At 42.8% G+C, this 20,158-nt stretch overlaps 1 long non-coding RNA gene across 3 annotated transcripts in view; it reads left to right on the top strand.

Moving 5' to 3' along the window:
* The window catches only part of LOC146441374 (uncharacterized), a 34,479-nt gene extending 14,590 nt beyond the window's left edge, over positions 1 to 19,889 (top strand). For all 3 annotated transcript variants that reach the window (XR_014849873.1, XR_014849872.1, XR_014849871.1), the window contains 2 exons: positions 17,136 to 17,234; positions 19,592 to 19,889. This is a non-coding gene — a long non-coding RNA (uncharacterized LOC146441374). The remainder of the gene's footprint in view (positions 1 to 17,135; positions 17,235 to 19,591) is intronic.
* Positions 19,890 to 20,158: the final 269 nt, after the last annotated feature.

Here is a 20,158-nt window from a genome sequence, read left to right as displayed (position 1 = left end):
AATGACAAACCAAGGGAGCTGCCTCTCCTTCTACATGTCAGGTTTTGGGATGTGCTAGCTTGCACCCACATGGCTTTCATGAAGCTGTGGCAATGGCAACTCCCAGTCAACCTTCATGCACCCTGACACAGTGCCAGGATCCTCTCACCTGCCCCCCTGCCTGCACCCAGAGCCCACTTCTCCCCAGCTTTTCCCAGGATCCTGAGCTGGCCCTGGAGCAGAGCATCTCGGCATCTGAAAAATGGAAATAAATGGAAATAATACCACTGCTCAGTCTGACAGACACCATGGAGAGATGTAAAGGCTCCATGATTAGAGACCCTGACTGTGCTATGGTGAGGCAGGCTGTAGAAAAATCCATGCAAGAAATCAAATTATGAGAAAATTACAGAAGTCTCTTCCCAGGGCCTGGGATAACAAGGTTATCCATGTCTTAGCAGGACATGGCTAAGATGCACTGTGCTGGCAGAGCTGTGCAGGGAAGCTTCGGCAACATATCAATGCTACCTGCTCCTCACTTTCTTAAGCACTTCAACTGACTCCTGAGTTTTAAAAAAGGTCAGCTTGTGATGGACCCAACCTGCAGGAGCTCATGCTGTGGCTTTGCAGCGCACCAGTTCAGGATGCTTCTTTCTTTCCCTGATGGAAAAACAGCTCCTTCTACTGCATGGGTCAAGTAGTAGCTTTTTATGTCACACACCCTCCCCCCTCCACACTTCCAGTCCCACCTCCTTTTAAAAAGCGTAGAAAAAATTAATTTTCAGTCAATAAATAACAATAAATAAATAAATAAGCCCTGTGCTCTGCAGTTGTTGCCTGTGGTATGAGCTCTGGTGTTTTGAAGTGTTTGGGACCCACAAATGTTTGTAATAAAACTGACTGGCAAAATCTTGGGCTGGAGCCTCTGGGCTGCTCAGCCAGCTTCACACCAACCCTCCTGATCCATTTTCCCTTGATGCATTCCCAGGGCAGGCAGCAGCTCCCCAGGGGCCCTGCAAGGGCTGTGGGCTGGAGTGACTGGGCCAGTGGTCATCAGCCAGCTCACTTCAGGCTCCCTGGAGAATGTTAATCCTCATGCTGAGGCAGCTGCGTACGGTGGAAAGATGCACTAAAATAATTTTTTGTTTCTCTCTCCTCTTCTTGCAGTTTGACAGCATAGCCTAGAGGCTGATGCTGTCAAACTGGGTTTTTTCCATACCTGGGGTTTTTTTTTGCAATACCTGGAAACTACACCATGACACTTCTCCTCCCAGGAAGCACTGTAAGAAAGAACACGGTAGAGAGAAAATACTTGACTGAGGTTACCTTTCCAAAACTGCCTACAGACTCTGAGAGAGGTCTAGCCGGATACATCCTGAAGGGCTCTTTTGAAAAAGAGAGCACTGAAAATCTGCCCTACAAAAGTCAGTGTTTCCATTTGAGTGCTCAGAAATGAATGTACTTAAAATCAAGCTTTGTACGGAAATTCGAACCAGCCTGAATACTAATATTGGCAACAGCTCTGCATGTTGGTAGAGCATACCAGTCCTCTTCAGGCAGAGTGTGTCATTTAGGGGTATGTTTTCAAAATTAGATAACCCAAATGTTCTCTACAAATGGCTTTGATTATTCTCTGTCTGTACAAGACCAGGTTTTTGTAAAGGAATGGACAACTGCCTAAGGAGAAATGGTGGTGGGGTATGTGAGTATCCTTTTTCGCACACATCAGTGCATATTTGGCATATGAGGTGGTGCTTACACAGTTTTCCTTTCACTGTTCAGGCAGCCAGTTTTTAAAAATGTGGCCTGTGGTGTTTCTGTTTCTTTGATGTTTTCAAATGGGATCTAGTTATTTTAACATGTCTATTATATCTAATTCTCTGCTAAGGCCACTTCAAGGCTCTAGAGGGAATCAGGCTGTATGTTGTCCGAGCTATTTCACCCATCTCTAAATTAAAAGAAAAGAGAGACGTATCCTCTTCTGAAATGGCATTCACCCTTCTTGTTTATGATGTGAGAAATCCTTTTGGTTCACAAATGTGCAGTCCTTCCTTTTCACTTAGCAGAGTCCATTAGCTGCTAGAAACACTGGACCAATGAAGAATGGGTGACTTGTTCTCATCTCTTCTGGACGCTGCGTGATGGATGACAGTCATAGTTACATGCACACTTTCAGAATCAGCCTGGTGCTTCACCCAAGGTCATAAAATGAGACCAATTATGCTGGAGTAGGGTTATATCTTTAGCAAAATCTGAACCAGGCACTTCTAGGACTCCACCAAGACAACAAGCCTTATCCAAATCAGTTTGTGCTCAAGCTGTTGCTATAAACCAGCTGAATGTTTTGCAGGAAGTAGGAAAACTGGTACAACATGGGCTTTTCCATGAGGCATACTGGGCACCCTCAGCCCTTTGCTGGGACCATTGCATGTACAGAGACTGCTCAATCATTCCTCTGGTCAAGTTGTAACTAAATTGTATGACTAGCAACAGTGTAAGTGTACAAAGTTATGTGCATGTTTGATAAGTAGCAATGTGTTCATTAATATTGTGTGACTTTGTGGAAGAGAGATTTTTCTAGCACAACTTCAAGTGCTTAGGACAAGAAGATATAGATGGAAAGACATCTACTTTCCACACGGAAAATGCATGATGGGGTTTTGGGTAGAATTGGATATATTTTGCTGCTTTGAATTACTGTCTGGATGAGTCAAGCTATTTTTTGTCCTGTCAGATCTCTGCGGTATTGGTGAATAGTTATTTCTGCATGGACGGTGCATTAAAGTTCCCATTAACAGTCAAGTTCTCTTCAGTGGCAGATGTTAATCTTTTTATATAAAAATAAGCATTTAAAAACAATTCCTCTGTTATCAATACCTGCTTGGCAGTTTCACCCTTTGTGAAGCATATGTCTGGATAGGAGTCAGAGTTTGTTTTGGAAGAGATGGCCTGTTGCCATACCGCCTTGCTGTTTCTTTAAAATCTGGATTTAGTGCATCTTTGAGCTTTGTGGAGGATTTTTTTCTCTCTCTCTTTCATGCCTAACAGTGGTGCTTTATACATTCACTAAGAATGAGTCCAGAGATACAGATAAGCAATTTAGGAAACTGTAAATGTCCTTATCTCTATTGCTTGAGTAAGTAGAATGAGTACCCCAGAAAAAATTTTGTTTTGTATGAGGTAACAGCTGCTGTTGCTGTAGGTATTGAGTAAGACTGTGCTGCAGTCATTAATCTTGTACTGCTCCTGTAGCCTTTCACTAACGAGAAATACAAGCAAGACCATCACTGTTTGGGGATTAGAAATGGAGACTGCACCATTCAGGAAGGAAGACCCAAATCCACTAATGGTAGTAGCTGGGCATCTTTTCCGATGCAGCTTGGACTTCCGACCTAAGACTACTAAACTAGAAGCATAGTATATCTTACGGTGCAATAGTGTCTAGGTGCTTTCAATAGTTGCTGTGGGCAGGAGGCAACCTTCACATGCCTGTTCACATTAACTGGATAGAGTGCTGTACAAAAGTATACAATTCGTTGCTGAACCTACCAAGAGCCAGAACCTTTTCACTGCTGTGTGAAGACCAGTGGAGAGCTCCCATCAGAAATTGATTTATTATCCATTATCACCATGCAGCTAGTACACCAAGGAATGATTGTAATGAAACAATCAATAAGATCTAGATACTTAAAACCAGCATGTTTTATACTTGCTTGAAATTTTAAGAACTCTTGGAAAGAAAAACCTTCCAAACCCAAAAATATAGGACAAGAATGAACAATGTGTACTGTGCTGTCCTGAACTACTGATGTTTGGATAGTTGTTGCTTGTTCCTCTCTGCTGCAGATTAACCTGGCAATATAGCTGCAGGAACGCCTACAGAAGTTCTTCATAACATGTTCGAGATGAACTCTTCTAGAAATGCCACATAAGAAAGACAACAGGCAATCAGGATATTCTAGTAATTTACCACATGCTTTGAGGAAGGAAAGTGAGTGCCTTGGATGGCTAACAAGCCTCTTGTGTGTGCAGTGGTGATACACCATGAAAACTGGGCAGCTTTTTCACTCCGAGGCCCTCAGGAGAAACTGGTTATGGAAGATTCTAGATACTGGATCATGTCACATGTTGTGTGACATTTATAGGGCTCCATCTGTCCTGTGTGACCTCTTGACAGTCCCACCTCAGAAGGTACCTTTCACATGTGCCTTTCTCAGCCCATCTATGAACTCCTCAGTGTGCTGTGGGAAATGCAGACCAACCCTTCTGTGATGGGGTGACTACATTAGTGGAAAAGAGAAGGGGTGCAAATGTCATCTATCTGGACTTCTTGTAAAGCCTTTGACATGGTTCCCCAGAGCACCCTTCTCTCCAAACTGGAGAGAGACGGATTTGATAGATGGACTATACAGTGGATAAGGAATTGGTTGGACAGTTGCATCCACAAAGTAGTAGTCAATGACTCATCTGGGTGGAGATCAGTGACAAGTAGTGACCCTCAGGGGAATACTCGGAACGGTGCTGTTTAATAACTTCATCAATGACAAACAAAGGGATTGAGTGAACCCTCAGCAAGTTTGCAGATGACACCAAGATGAGTAGTACCATTGCTTGAGGGAGAGGATGCAATCCAGAGGAACCCGAATAAGTTTGGGAAGTGAGAAAAACATAGGAGTTTATCCTCCAACTTCATGGCTAAGAGAAAAGCAGTGTGGTTAGCAGCTGTGGCAATTGCTTATTTTTTTAAAAAATAGTATAGGAGTGTAAATACCATTACCTTTACCTAAATTACCTTTAAATTGGTAATTTGGAGTGTAAAGAAGGTGAGGCCAAGGTTTACTAGGTTGGATAAAATAAGGCTTCTACAGTCAATGCTGTTAGTGGTGTCTAATTCCTTTTGATTTCAAATGCCTCTGAAAGTCAGAGTCTACTTTCATATTGTGGCACGAAAGCAGTCCACTTTTCAAATGTGATGAGCCCAGTCAAAACTGGAAACTGAGACCTCTCCATCAGACTGTTCATGCGAGATATCCACAAAAAGCTTCCCTTGGTACCTGTAAGGTTTCTGTTTGTCATTCCAGAGCTTCTCATGGCCTTTTCATGGCACACATATACTGCATGTACACCTCAATATGACATGTGTGCATGGACTAATGCTTCTAGCACAGTCCAACTACCACAGCTTGAAACAGTGCTCATTTTTCAGTGTACCAAAGAGACCAAAAGAGAGACATATTTTCCTCTCAATATTACTGCGCTAAGCCTTGAACTATGGGAAGAAACGCTTCTGCATGTAAACATAGGGATGGGGGCTGAGCTTGAGCAGACGGAATGGAAGAAAAAAAGTTTTTGGGGGATGATAAAATGGTACCAGTTGGAAGCAAGATGCACCAACTACTTGGTTGTTGGGGAGGGGGCAGCATTTTACAGCAGAGGTATGTTATAATAAGAAGTTTAAGGAATCCACTGTGATTCAACAGTTGGTTCAATCAAACCAGATGAAACTGCCTTCAATACCATCCTGGACCAGATTTTTCAGAAGAATTCAGCAGCTTGGTAGCTAAGCCCTTTTGCAAAACATCTTCCACTTACTGTCACAATAGAAGCTGCTGGATGCTGACCACTTCAGAGAATCTGGACTAAACGCAAGATGCCAGGCACTTGAAACTCTGGCACTGGACTCTGTAGAGAATTCGATCCATTATGTGCTGCTCCACTTCAAAGTGGTTAGCAACTTGTGACAACCATACAGCATCACAGCAAATGTCACTTTTTGTGCAAACATTTAACCAACATAAAGCGACTTTTTAGCATGGTAGTAAATTTCACCCAAATCTCAATTTGCTTTGATTTTTTTTTTTTTAATATTCACTGAATGGAAAAGAAATACTAAGTTTGGGCCTTTCTGATGGAAGTATTTGCAAAATTTTTCAGGGTAGCTCAGGGTGCAAGAACTACATAGGAGTGTTTCCTCACCAATCTTGTTTACCGTTTTCCGATACAACAAAAAGAACATTATTAGGACAAGTTTAAAAACAGAAAGAGAGATAAAACTTATTCTTCTGAGATTTTCTGTTGTTTTCTGCACAGTTTCATGTTTTAATTTTGGGAGAAGAGAAAGGACACACACTTTCTTGAAGGAAAAGAGGAAGACAGTTTGCACAGACTAAGAGCTGAAGTTCAACTCTGCAATCTGGGTTCAGACCCATCTCCAGCTTTCAGCATAATCTTTCTTTGCATATTCTTTTTTTTAAATCAAACCCAGGAATTATACAGCTGTTGAGATAAGAATAATTAAGAACAATGCATTTCCTTTTAAAGCTCGTCAAAGGATAACCTCTAATAAGATGAATGGAGCGTCTCATGCAGGCCACACACAAATGATTGCTCATATTTAGTAAAAACATTTTTTGGGGTAAAGATAAGCTAATTTTGCTCAAGAGCAGAGGGTGGTCTTTAAGCCTTGCATTTGTCAAAGAAACAAGCAGTTTTTTATCTATTGCCTATAATCTTCTACAGCTCAAGAGGAATAATGTAGGGGGAGGGTAATTCAGGCAATGTATTTATGTTGGAGCACAGGCCTGAGCATTTGAACAGAGCATAAAGTTAAAGAGACAATGGGCTGGATTGTGAAAACTTCACTTGCAATCCAAGATTTATATGTGCTGATGCTATGGTGTTGCTCCTGTAGGTACTCAGCCTTTCAAACAAGTCCTGGGTGAGCTCTGATGTGCCACAAAGCTCATTTGGAAGTATAAGGAAACTGGAATTAAGTTCATCATAACTTTCATGTCTGTTGCTTTTCTTAACGCCCATCTCTTTCTATGGAAAAGTTTCACTACTGATCTAAATGGAAGGTCAGAAACATCATCACAGTGGAAGTGAGCCTGCAGGATGCTGGGGGATCCCTGTGGTCCTCTATTCCCTCCCCAAATCTGCTGTGATCTATGTCCTCTGGATGCTTAGCACTGGATAGATGGTTCAGCTCTTGGAGTATCCCGAAAGACACAATCAGGTAAGGCATTAAGGCCCAGGTCTTTTATGTGGTCCCTAGAGCCCACAGAGAAAATTATTCTCACTTTTCTCCCCTGCACACTAGAGTGAATCCAGAAAAACACAGTGAGAATGCTCCTTGGAAGCCTTTGTGCAGGATGTTGGGGAGCAGACCAATCTAGTGCTGGTTCTCTGTGCTCATGAAACTGGCCTCATTTGAACAGCTCATAGGGGAAAGCCTAAATATGAAGAAAAGGCAAGACATAGTGCAAAACACGCCACTGACAGGTTCTCCTCCTCCCCTCAAGACATTTCACCTGAAAAAAGAGAAGTACCAGCTGGAGTTATAAATTATTCCAGCTCTGAATTGCCAAATGTTTCCACTCTCCCCTTTGTATCTGTTACAGATGCATCATCCACATATGAATGTTTCCTGGAATTTGGTTCCAGAGATTTGAGCATGTGAAGTTTTGGGGCCAGATTCAGTCAAATGGAACTCCCAGGGAGCAGAAATTGCTTTTCTGTTTAAATCAAGAGGCTTATCAGAGAATGTTAAATTATGTTTTTACAGCTTAAGTCAAAAGACCTAGCCAGTCTTCCCCTTGCTATTTGCTGCATAACTTTCAAATTAAAAACAAAACAAAACAAAAAACCCAAATCCAAGAAAACACAAACAACTACAAAAAAAACCCCAAACTCTTTCCAGTCCCCCTTGTCCTCTAGACAGCCAAGTCTGTTCCTGTCACCACCCTTCTAATTACTGGAAAGACCCCACTTGGCTGGAGAGATCAATGCAGGATTGTTTTACACCAGCACAGATATTTTGCCTGCTTAAGCAGAATCTAAAAGAGTAACAGACTGATCCATTAACCAATGAAAGAGCATTCAATCAAGCAGTACTCTGCATTTCTCCAGCATTTTTCACCAAGAGCAATTAAGCATTCATTGATTACAAGCATTAATTAGGTCTAATCACATGCCTGCAAATGAGGCGTTACAAAAACATGAAAATGAGTGCTGTGTTTTAAAATGGATTTGGGTGGTGAAGAAGGACATAGCCAACTTATGGGATTCCCAGAAGCCCTTCATGCACAAAATTCATAAAGACCAGGTACTGATCATCTCCCAAAAATCAGGCTCCACTGGTCCATCCCATGCAGGGCCGTCAAATACTGAAGCCTCTAATTTTCTTTTTAGCTGAACTACAACCACTACTCCATATTATTCCATTATAATGAAATAGAGCACAACAGGAGAGAACAGGCAAGTGAGCCGGAGGCCTGGCAGCACTGAGATCAGTGGCACAGCCATCCCAGCCAAGGACCACACACTGAACTGCTGGGGACAAGAGTAACTCAAAGCAGTTGCAGAGTTTGCCAGACTCCCTAGGACTACCTGGTGTGATTATGCTGTCATTTTTCAATCCAGGGTTGCTTTTCTCCTTTTTTTTTTTTTTTTTAAGGCAATTCAATTCAATTTACACATATGCCCTCATGTATTTAGTGCTTTTAGCTAAAAGTGAAGTCCCACAGTTTGTGCCTGAGGCTGAGTAGTAACTTAAGCCCTGGTAGCAACTTTGTACCTATCTGTTCTTCCTCTGTCTACTGAGTTGGTACTTGGTGCATTCGTAACACAGCTGCAAGACAATGTCTAAACACTTATAAGGGCTTTTCTCTCCCAAGCCTGGTCCTGCTTTTCATAAACTCAACCTTCTTGTTTTGTACACTCCTCCATTCCACTCTCATTTCCATTGTTTAATCTCACCCAGCTCTTTCTGTCCCTCCCCTCAGCAGGACACAAAAAATAAAAATGGCCAATGCCTTCATTTTGCAATGTTGCAAAGTTGGGTGGGTTCATAGGAAAATATCAAAACAACAAAAAGGAAACCCAATCCTTTCTCCCAGCACCCATGGCTTGATCTGAGGGCCAAGAAAAGACTGAAAGTCTGCATTCACAAGGGATGCATGCACACCTGGCTGCATGACTACAAGACTGCCAAATTGCTCCTTGGGAACAGAATAATCATGAGTGAAGCCTGGATGCTCCATGCAGTGTGCACACACTTAACTTTTCATGCATCTCTACACCTACCCTTTTTCTAAAAGTTAATCAAGTGCAAGGAGATGAGGAGACCTAATGCAATTGCATAAGTAAAATCAGTCGGCATGTAAAACCCGACATGCCTCATGACACAGACTGCATTCCCATCCCAGTGCAGCCTGCTTCGCCCTTCCTCTATGCATGGGGCACAGAGCAGGTGCTCAGACTTCCATTTGCTCAAAGGCTGCTCTTGACATTGAACATCATTTGCACCCAGCATAATTTTCTTGCGTCACTTCTTATTCGTGGTGCAGCAGCAATCCTTGCACACACAGAAGAGGGAGGCTCATAACCTCATATCTCCCATCCCTGCGCATTCAGAAGGGCCTATGTAAAGAATGTTGCTTTGACTTTGACTTTTCTCTCAACAGCAAAAATGAGGAGGAAGGTCAGGGGTGTAACATCGCTGTAAACCAGAACATATGGCCCAGTACATAGTGAAAAGGCAGTCCCTCAGTGAGGATGATAATGATTATAATGGGGTATATTGCAATTAGGACACCAGAAACAGAGCCTTTCAGAAGAGAAGGTGCTGCATTAGCTCCAGTATTAAAGCGGTTGCAGTATATGGCAGTAATTTAAGAGGGAAGAGAAATCTGGGCACCAAATGGTACAGCAAAGGACCCTTACAAAGCCTGTGAGCTGGAATGGTGTGCAAATGGCAGAATGCAGATTATGACCTCCTTGTAATACTGTAAGGAGGTCCAAACCAGAACAGGTCTAGATAAACTCCTGACCTCTTGCTGCTGGAGGTGGTCCCCCATGGACTCAAGGGTAAGACAATGGGCAAAGCCAATCACAGAAGACCTTGCTAGTGCTGCTGCTATTGCTCAATGGATGAAGTGTTTGGGAAATGCCTGCTGTTTCTTGGCATGGCAAGTAGGGTGGCAGCATCTGAGTCTCCGCTTTCTTCTGTCAGTTTTTAATGGCACCACAGGTCTCAGTGGAATTGCCTCCATGTAAAACTGGCACATCAACAAGCCAAATCAGGCCTCAACATCTGTAAAACTGGATAGGTTCACAAGGATTTAATTCCCTCTTAAGTATGTACAAATCACATGGGATGACACTGCCTAATTCCCCACATTTCTACATAGCACGGTACTGTCACTACTCACTGGGAAAGAATTTCATATTTGCATTTTTCCAAATGCGGTAATACTGACATTGCTCATCTTCTCCTAACAACAGCAATAATTTTTGTCTCTAACTCTGGAGAAAAAGGCACAGATTTTCCATATTTCATCATACTGCTTGTGTGGGTCCTTGTCGTGATTCAATCACCTCTGCAGTGAAGTGAAGAGTAAGCACATCTAACCATGCATGCTTAAAAAATCAGAAATAGAAGCAAGCATAGGTTTTTACCTATGCCACTTTTAAAGCTGCAGACCAAGCTGAAGTTCTGCCAGCAGATATCTGGTAAGTGCCAACAAGTAATACAGGCATTGGAGAGCAGATCAACATCATGTAATGCTTGTGTCATTTGCTTGACTGCAACACCAGCTCCAAATCTGGGAGTACTGCAGAGCCACTGGGGACCAGGACTTCTTGTATCGGGTGCAGTACTAGTAACCTGACTCTTCTTTCAAGAGTCACACTAATCTGTTCCCATGGATTAGTGAGCAGTTGAACTAGCTCAATTGTCTGCAGCATGCACCACTAAGAGCGAGTGATAGGTCTTGCTCTCACGGTGCGAGTAGGGTTTTCTCCTTGAAGAGACTTCATAAGTTTTTTGGGTTTTACTTAGAGGACTGTATGTCCATGCAGCCTCAGGAAAGGAGGTTATGTCCAGGAAATGTAATAGACTTTGCTCTTTATTTAGATGAGAGGCTAGCTCAAATGCAAGAATGCTTTTAAATGCCCTTCTGAGTGCCAGTAGAGGACAGGTTCCACTCCATGAATCCTGAGGTCCTGCCAGGTACCCCAGAAGTGCTTCATGCCCATGCTAAGGCATCTAGATCTGTGCATGTGGTACAATCAGATAATTTCAGGGCAGGTACACCTGCAATTTAAGAACCTGACCCTGCTCTATTGGTTTCTGCCAGCGCAAGGAACAGTCTTAAAGAACACCATCTGACAGTTATCGGTGAAGGGGTGACATTCCTACCCCTTCTGAAAGGGTTGTCTCGCTAGACAGAGACATGAAGCTGCTTGGGTGTTACCCATCCACCTACACTGAAGCTTGCCCCATCCTCTAACCAGGCTTCTCATACCCCGGAGAGCCAGTCTTAGCATTTATTCTGAAGGAGAATTGTCTTCTCAGCACAGAGACCCTGATCTGTCAGTGCAGGCAGTGGCAGACTCCTGTCCTGTTTGGAGCCCTGGTGAGGGGACACAGTGTCATGTGGAGGTGCATCAGCAGTGGGACTGCTGTGTGATGCTATCAGCCCAGCTGTGCAGAGGCTGCATTGCAGCTACTGCACCACATTCTGTCCAAACATATTTCGTGTAAGAAACCATACTTCCAGGCCTGTGTTCACCACAGCATACTGGGGCCATGTTTCATTTCACCCAGGAGTAAAGGGCTGTGCTGATCTGGAGCAGGGTCATTCCCAACTGTCAGAAGCAGTAGAGAAGGGAAAGTTGGCTGTGGTTTTGGCTCTGAGTCCAGCTCCCAGAGGCTGTGCAGATCCTGTACCATTAGACAAAGCTAAGCTCATGAGCTAGACTTGTGTAGCTATTGTCTTTGCTGCTGTTTTTGTTGTTAATACCTTGGCTGCTGCTAGTATGTCTGGTGTTTTTAGCATGGGAGCCAAGAAAACAGCATTAACTGAACAACCTCAGCACAGCAGAGGTTGCCAGGCTGAGAAACCCTCTGATGGTGGGAAACAAAGTGAGTGTCTCTCCCCACTGCAAGTCTATGACCTGCAATGGCTTAAGACTATGGAAACCCACACAGCCCTGTGGCTGAGTGATGAGCATGGTAAGTACAAGTGCTAATGGCAGGTGCTTGGGTTTGATTATATTGTTTTGCAAACCACACCTGTCAAAGGTGAGAGTGAAAGCATTGGACAAACAGGTTACTTGAAAACATAGCTGCAATAGGAGAAAACCAGTTGGTTATATCGGGGATTTTTTAATTGCTCTGAATTATTCATAATATCAGTGGTTTCCTGTGACATCAGGCTTCTGAACATTGCTTGATTGCCATAAACTGTGGTGCATCCAATTTTCCATTCCTGACTACACCCAAGCCACAACTCGTCTGAGAAGCTACTTCTGCAGAAGGCGTGTACTGCCTGGCAGCTGAATAGCTGATAGACGGGGGTAACACAGAGGCACCTGGAACAGGGCACTTGGTACTGGCACAGATGGATTCATGTGATTTTTTTCATTGTATTTCCAGAGAAATGATGGTAAAACAACTAATCAGTCAAAGGGAGGAAATGAGAGCAGAGGCTAACTAAGAGTGTGTGAAAGACAGAGCTCCGTGGACTGCACTGCCTGTGCCAAGAACTGGGGAGTTTCTGTCAGCTGGTTGTGAAAGTCGAGCAGCCAGAGTGTAAACTACTGCCTTGACTGTGTCTGTGTGTCCGTAAGCACCACTGCCCTCTTTTGGGTGGAATTAGAACTGTGCGGCTGCTTCGTCCACCAGCACACGCTGCTACGTTTCCTGGGTGCAAGGAAGAGGGACCGCAGCGATGCTCCTGTGAGGAGAGTGGAGCAGCGGGATCCCGATGTGGGAAGGCTCTGCTCAGCAAGGATGCTGTCTGGGAGCACAGTGGCCATGGCATTACGGGTGCAGCACATCGGCCTGTTACCATGCTCTGAGCCAGCTGTGACAGGCTCCTCAGACAGGCTCCAGTTCCCTGGGTGAGTCGTAACACTCACCTGCAGTTCCTTCAGGTGGTGCTTTTCTCCACCTCTGGCACTGTTCTGCTCCATCCTCAGTCATGCAAGAGGAACAGAAGAGTGGCTGAGCAGATTTGGCTCCAGCCTTGCTGCAGGCAGGTAATTATGTCGTGTGTGGCATGCCAGTGACAAGCTCTGCTGAAAACAATACTTCTGAGACCTTCACTGTGGAGCTATCAAAACCTGTTAAGCTGGGGCAAGGTGCACCTTGAATCAACCTCCCCCCTCCTTTGTCCAAGTGCTTTGCTTGAGGATCCCTCACTAAGCTGCAAGGGCTGTTGTTAGCAGAGGCATAGATTCAGGATATAGGTCAACCTAATGGCCCAACGTATTTGGTGACCTATGTCCACCAACAGTCAGATCTTGTGGCGATGCTATTTGTCTCAAACAAGAGAACACACCCCTCTGAGAGCCAGCTCATGTCCCCAGACATATCTGAGTACACTTAATTCAGCTTCTTCAGCTACCGCCATGCCCGGTCACAATCTGACAAAGTCCTTACAGTGACCTAGACATAAAATTTGAGTTGATGAGTGACACTTTTTATAAGACCAACTGTTTCATTATGAAACTTTTGAGGCTGAAAAAAAATCCCAAGCAAATAAGAACATGTCCCTATTAAAAGACGGTCAGAGCATTTTTATGTATCCTCCTTGTAGCAATTGTGGCTGCGTGTAAAAGGCAAGCATGCCTTCTGATTGTGAGAGAGTGGCTAAAAAACATGAGTCACACAGTCGAACCTTGTGACTTGGTAGAACTAAGGAGGTCTCCTTAAAGGCAGTTTGTGGAAGAATTGGAAAGAAACGCAATTTTTCAAGGTCAGCCAAAGGCTAATGAGCACTCTTTCATAGTGCGATTGTATTGCCTGAATTTCTGTATTTCAAAGCCAGTCTAACTACTTTATTGCTGAAGCACTGTAACTGAAGAGGCTGTAATAATATTGACAAGTAATCCTGCCAGAATGTGAGATGGTATTCAGCATAATATGAAACATTTTCTCTTTGCCTGGACAAGTACAGAACAAAGAGTTAAACAAATATGTGGTTCCCCAGAGTACCACTTATCTTTCTTCCCAAAGGGCATGTGTACAGATGCTTTGTAAGCTGGGTTGTCAACAGTTGGAGCTTGTGGCCAGATTCACATGTTCTCTACCTTTTGCTTGTGAGCTGCAGAGAGTCATCTCCAGAGGGACAGTTTTTCATAACTTAATTAGATTGGTGCCATTTGCACAGCTATAGTTTCAGGTTGGCTCAGCTTTACTTCTGCTTCAGGTCTCCAGTTCAGGGGATTACAGTAGCACTGAAATTGGTTCTGAACTAAACATTTGGCAACTTCCTCGGGTCAAGGAGGCAATTTGTGTTACTGCTGTTGCTAAATTAGAAATAAATATATAATCGATATGCTGCCCTTAATGAGAGACTAAGAATGAGAGACAATGTTTTTGCAGCTCTCCACTGTGAGTGTGCTTAGGAATATGTTGCGGTTTTTTCCCATGAATGAACAACTCTAGTCTAGTAAACCACTTTAGTTGAAGAAGAGCAAGCTCCAATTGCATTCTCTTAGCACAGTTTTGCACTATGCTTTATTTAGTGTAGCTTTAATCAGCTGGGAATCTGAATTGGCTAACCAAAAATCAGGCAAAGTGTTCCCACTGGAGTTTCAGTGGTTTAACTGCATCAGTTTAGAAATGGATAGGAGTGAAATCACTGAGATTTTTAGCATGGGGACAAAGCCCTTAGCCTTGACTAGCTTCATACTACTAAACTACAACTCAAGAAAAAGAGATTTGCAAGCAGTGAGTGTAGACTGGAGGAAAAGTAAGAGTGGGGCCACCTTTCCAAGCACCACACATAAAATGGGCATGTCCTGCCTGTGATGTGCAATGTTCATTAAGGACGTCTGGGCTCACTTCTATGCACTGTGAGCCACAGACACTCACAGCCCACACTGCCCCCCACAAGCTCCTGAGCATGGCTCATGGTGCATAGGTGTTCACTGAGGATTTCAGGTTTTACCTGGACAGCTGGTAGCTGGAAAGCTGCACAATTGTGACTTCTATACCAGATTCAGTGACGGATGACAGCCCATCTCTAGCATGCAGTTTTGAAGATATCAGCTGATAAATGGCATGTTAGCAGGTGACAGATGTAATAAATTAAAAGGCATCTGGCAAACCTGCTCTAAGGAAGAAATACAGATGTTTGCAGGGATGGAGAAAAATTACCACTACTCACAGAGAGCAAATAAGAGAGGAAAACAAAGTGGCTTCATGTCCCTCTGAAAGGAAAGCGAAACACAGACAAATCCACAGTCCAGATTTTCTCAGAGAATCACAGAATTTTTTGGGTTGGAAGGGACCTCTGAAGATCATCTAGGGCAATCCCCCTGGCAAGCAGGGTTATATCACTTGTAAATAAATAAATGCAATTAGACCTTGTTCTATCTAACACAAGATTTTTGTTGCAAAAGTTCTTCCTGCCTCAGTGCTTGCAAGAGTAGGTTTGCCTGTTTACTGAAGGTACGGATTATTTTATGACTTTTCATTTTCTTTGTGATATGACCCATTTGTGAACTGGAAGTAACCTGTGGAAGCCAATTAGTTGCTTCTCTGCAATACTGCACAAATACTTTATAGATAGAGTCATGTCTATAGCGGGGGTTGTGACCTGTTTGGTGCAAGTGTTTTATTCAGGGTCTGAATTTTATAGGTAATTTCTGCATCTTCAGAAGTGGCCACATGCATCATTTTCACCAGTACCTGAATTGTGACCTTAAAAAAGAGCCTGTTGCACTGATTTTTTTGTAGAGGACTTTCCTCAAAAGTAGAAAGAAATTTGGTGCTACCCAGTTGCTCACCTGGCACACACCTGGTCTCCCAAAGATCTTTTGATAATCAGGGCATAGGATGGGGGACAGGGGGACGTGTTTCCCTCCAGAAGGCATTTCAATGCAGATGCTGAATTTAGGCACACTGAATCATCCCCTGTAGGAGTTTTTGTCTTTCTCCACAGACCAGGGAGAGGCTAGAGAGACTGGGTGAGTGACTTGGCTGACTGCAGTTGGTGTGAAATCTCTCCTTTCTGAAGCCAATGAAAACATCAAGAAACAGAGCCATCCACAAACTCTTTAAGTAATTTATTCGCCCTGATTCTTAACACTTGGTGCCAGCTTTCTCATTTGATCAGGTTTGAGTTCTCCTCCTTGAACTGTTTTGATGGCTTTCTCTGTGTGATGGAGAAAGATTTAGTGGGGACTGTTTCTGTCCTTCATGCAGAAATTGAGACACCTCTGAATCTTCTTCGGGCTTGCAGGAATAAACTCCTCTCCAAAAGTGTCTCACTTAGATGCAGTTTTGCCATTTATTGTGTGGCTTTTTGGCAGGTTTTTAGCTCTCCTTTGGCAGTCATGCCTTGCAGCACAGCCAGCGATCCAGGGCCAGAGAGCAAGGCTGCAGTGCTTGTTTGTCCACTGCCCCTGCCTTCTGCTCCATTCCACCTACCACTCCCAGCCCAGAGGAGAGGGCTCTTGACCTTTCCGCTTACCTACAGCCCAGACAGGTATTACACGTTGTTTCTGAAGCAGAGCTCTCTGCGGGATGCCTCTTGAGACCCCGGTGGCACAGCTCTCAGGCAGAAGAAGATGCTGCTAAATTTTAATAGTGATTTATTTCTTAATGGGCTGGTAGGTAATTTGCCTTTGCATATAAAATAATTACCTTGCCACTCATTTGCAATGCAGAAGTTATAGGTAACTATTTCAGCCTTTTCTGCAACAACTTTGCCAGTTTTGCTAGGATTATTTTTTGTTCTTAATGTATTTTTAACATTCTTGCTCTATCTAAATATGGAAAGCCTGAATATTGAAGCACCATCTCCATCAAGGCCCACAGCTTCCCTTACTGCATTTCTGCATTTCACAATGTCATCAATATTCTTTACTTTTTCCTCCTTCTTTGTTACCCATTTAGTTAGTAGTTTCCAGTTGCTGATGGATCTGTGTAAGTTTTTAGCTTAAGATGGATTGTGGAGGGAGGTGGATTAACAATTTCTCTTTTATTTTCATTATGCCTGCACAATTTTCATTAATTTCTTTTCTGTTTAGTTTTTCATCCTAACTAATTTTAAATGTTGTTTACAGAAACGTTGGGAAATCTTTTTGATACAACAGTTGGATATATTAATCAGTACTTGCAAATCTCTCTTTGCCCACAGAGACTGTAATCACATCACAATTAATGGTCCTGACACAAGCAGCAACTTCCAGCATAAATGACGTCCATAGTAAAGTTATCTTCTGTGTATAGCTGCTGTGTAAGTATTATCTGCTAGTTTTAGAAACTCTAGACTCTTTCACAATGGTATCAATGGAACCTCAAAAATATTTCTCTCTAACTCAAAGCAACTATAACAACCAATACATTTTTTTCTTTCCTGCATAAAAAAACCCACTGCTGAAGGAATAAATTAACCTTTCCTTTTCCTTATCTAAGAGATCCTGAGAGCCCCCTGTATTTCTTGGGTTTTCTCTATGCAGTCACCCAAGTTAAAGATTTTCTGGTCTGAGTCCCTAGAAGGTGGTGGCACCCAGAACACATTTGTCTCATTGTTTCTTCCATTCCTGATGAGATTACAACATCCTGGTGTTGAAGGTTTTTCAGCCAGCCTAATGTCATTTTTTATCTCATTTCCCCTTGTCAGCTATACCAACTTGCAGAATTTATAAATAAGCATTTGAAAGAAATTGTTCATTCTTTGAGTTAATTATCAGATCAGCTTGGTTCATTCTTGTTATGCAAAATTTGAGATTCATACAATGAAATTAATACAGTTGAGAATAAAATTTTGTTTTGCCTTTACCTTTTAACAAATATTTCTTGTCAAATAAATCTATGACAATTGCAAAAGCTTATAAGTTAAAAGAAACAAATACATACTTTGTTTAAGAATAGCATAATCAAGTATTTTACTGATTTTTAGATCCACATGGGCATTTCTCTCATTATTTGTACTTTATAGTCACAACAGGTATTATTGTTGTTCTTTTCTTTTATTAGTTTGCAGTTCCCTGCAGTTGTTTTCATGGAAACTGTTCAATGTGAATAGGAAAACCCAACTTAAAAACTATTTAGAAAGGGAAACAAGAAACTGTATGTTTCTTGTGGAGGCTGTGTCTGTGAAAGTTTCACCAGCCATCTCTCAAATTTGTATGTTTCTATTGAGGGTTGAATTTTTTGATCAGTAATGTGTTTTGTGTCCCTGTTTTGTTCACTCAGACTTGTGTCTCATAAAGTATCTGATTTTCTGAAGGCGTTAACCATGTACTGTCTAGTCTTGGGTTTGTCTTGTCTTAAAGTGTTTCAAGTCTCTCTATAGAGCCAAACGAACCAGTAACTATTAATAGTTCCATTGTTGTTGTTTTTAATTGGGTCCCCATTAGAAGCATGAGAATGTTTTTGTTTTCCATTCTTGTTTAAAATCAAGCCAGATATCAAAATCTGGAAGTCCTTTGCAAGACAGGGCTTCCTTCTTCATGCAATTCTCTGGTTACTTCATCACAAGTGCCCAAGATAGAGCAGTGAAAAGAGGACAAAAGCACAAATGCTACAAAATTAATTGTGCTTCGCCTTGTTCTTGGGGGCGTTTAGCCATTGGCAAGTTATGCCTATTGATTGTGGATTTATAGTGATTTACCTTTAACCTGGCTTTGGCCCCCTTTACCATAGTACCTGGCGAGGGCCGGAGCACCTGGGCTCTTGAATGAATCATCCACACTGGCTTCGGAAGTAAACCTTCCCAGTGAAACAGCAGCAATATCCGGACTGGCCATCGGTTTCTATTCTGTTCAGCTCAGCTGATATATTTCATATGTTTTTGTAGCTGAAGCTGGGCCAGGACTTCTCTAGCTTTGACAGGAGGGCTAAATGAGAGCAGGGAATTTTATGTGCCTCTTCCCACAGCATTCCATTGACCATGCAGGAAGTCATTGATCAATGGGATTTAGGCAACATGTACAAGAAAGGTATGTGTGTGTGGCCTGGTGGCCTCTGCAGCATGTGCTGTGACAACACCAGCCTCTGATTCAGTAAATGGAGGGATAAGTGCCACACACACCATGGCTGGGATGCATCTCTGTGGCTGAGCAAATGCAGCATGGGCTGTTTAAAGCCTGCGTGTTTCCTGCTAACGCTATAGTTTAGATGTGGTCATAGGAGAATGATCTTCCTGGGAAATTGCTTAACATTCCATCACAGACAGAGGGAGTGTTCCCTGACATGGTGGCTCATCCTGCAGGAACAGGATCTGACCTCTGGTAAATCACTTAATATTGTTTGATTGTCCTGATCGGTATGGCTCCTCTGTGCCATAGCCCAGGAGAAGAGCTGAAAAGCCATGTCATCTCTTCAGATATTCAGGCTACACACATAGGGAGGGTGAAGGAGCTGGTATGCCTGCACACTGAGACAGAGCTGTTTGCAGAAATGGTTTTGCAGGGTATTTCTGACCCTAATGTCACTAAACTCATTCCCAGGATAAGTTTATTGACCTTACTGGAGTTGCATAGAAAAAATGTTTATCCTCTTGTCAGATATGCTGTGGACATAGAGAAGATTTAAAAAAAAAAAGTATGTATCCAATAAATGTGTGTAATTTCTCTGTAATTGCTTTAGAGCATTAAAATTGCCTGGGAGAAGTCTTCCAGACTTCTGCCTTCCTACATTGTACCAGGAACTGTTCTACTGTAAAGGAATCCTCACTGCAGCAGTTTGTGCACATTATTAGCATGCAAGGTGACAATTTGATTTTTCATCTTTCCTGTGCCTCAGTTTCTCTGTTTGGCCATATTACATGGCTTGGGGTGCAATTCAGCTGTGTTGGGGTGGGCAGGAAAGGGGTTGATGTCGGTTCAGTTGCTCTGTCATTGCGTGACTTGGAGCAGAATATAATGAAGTAAATCTGTTTTCCTTCTCTCTGTCTCTCTCTTTCTTATCTGTGATTTTCCATATACAAAGGAAATAAGGAGGGGGAGGCAGTGAGAGGTTATCCTTCAATGATGAGACAGGCTGTGGAGAAAAAGATGCTACTCCTTCAGCAATCCCAAATGTGCTCCCAGATCTCAGAAGAGCTGAATATTTCAGCTGAAAGAATCAGCCATGAAATAATCTTCTCCCCGGACACCAAAATAGTTGTCACTATTGTACAGCATCAACAGCCCATTGAACTGAATGGGGGCAGCC

The sequence above is a fragment of the Lichenostomus cassidix genome, chromosome 2 (genome assembly GCF_008360975.1).
Source record: "Lichenostomus cassidix isolate B80296 chromosome 2, HeHo_3.0, whole genome shotgun sequence".
Classification (NCBI taxonomy): domain Eukaryota; kingdom Metazoa; phylum Chordata; class Aves; order Passeriformes; family Meliphagidae; genus Lichenostomus; species Lichenostomus cassidix.
The sequence above is the reverse complement of the archived record's forward strand: the minus strand, read 5'-3'. Positions and strand labels throughout refer to the sequence as shown.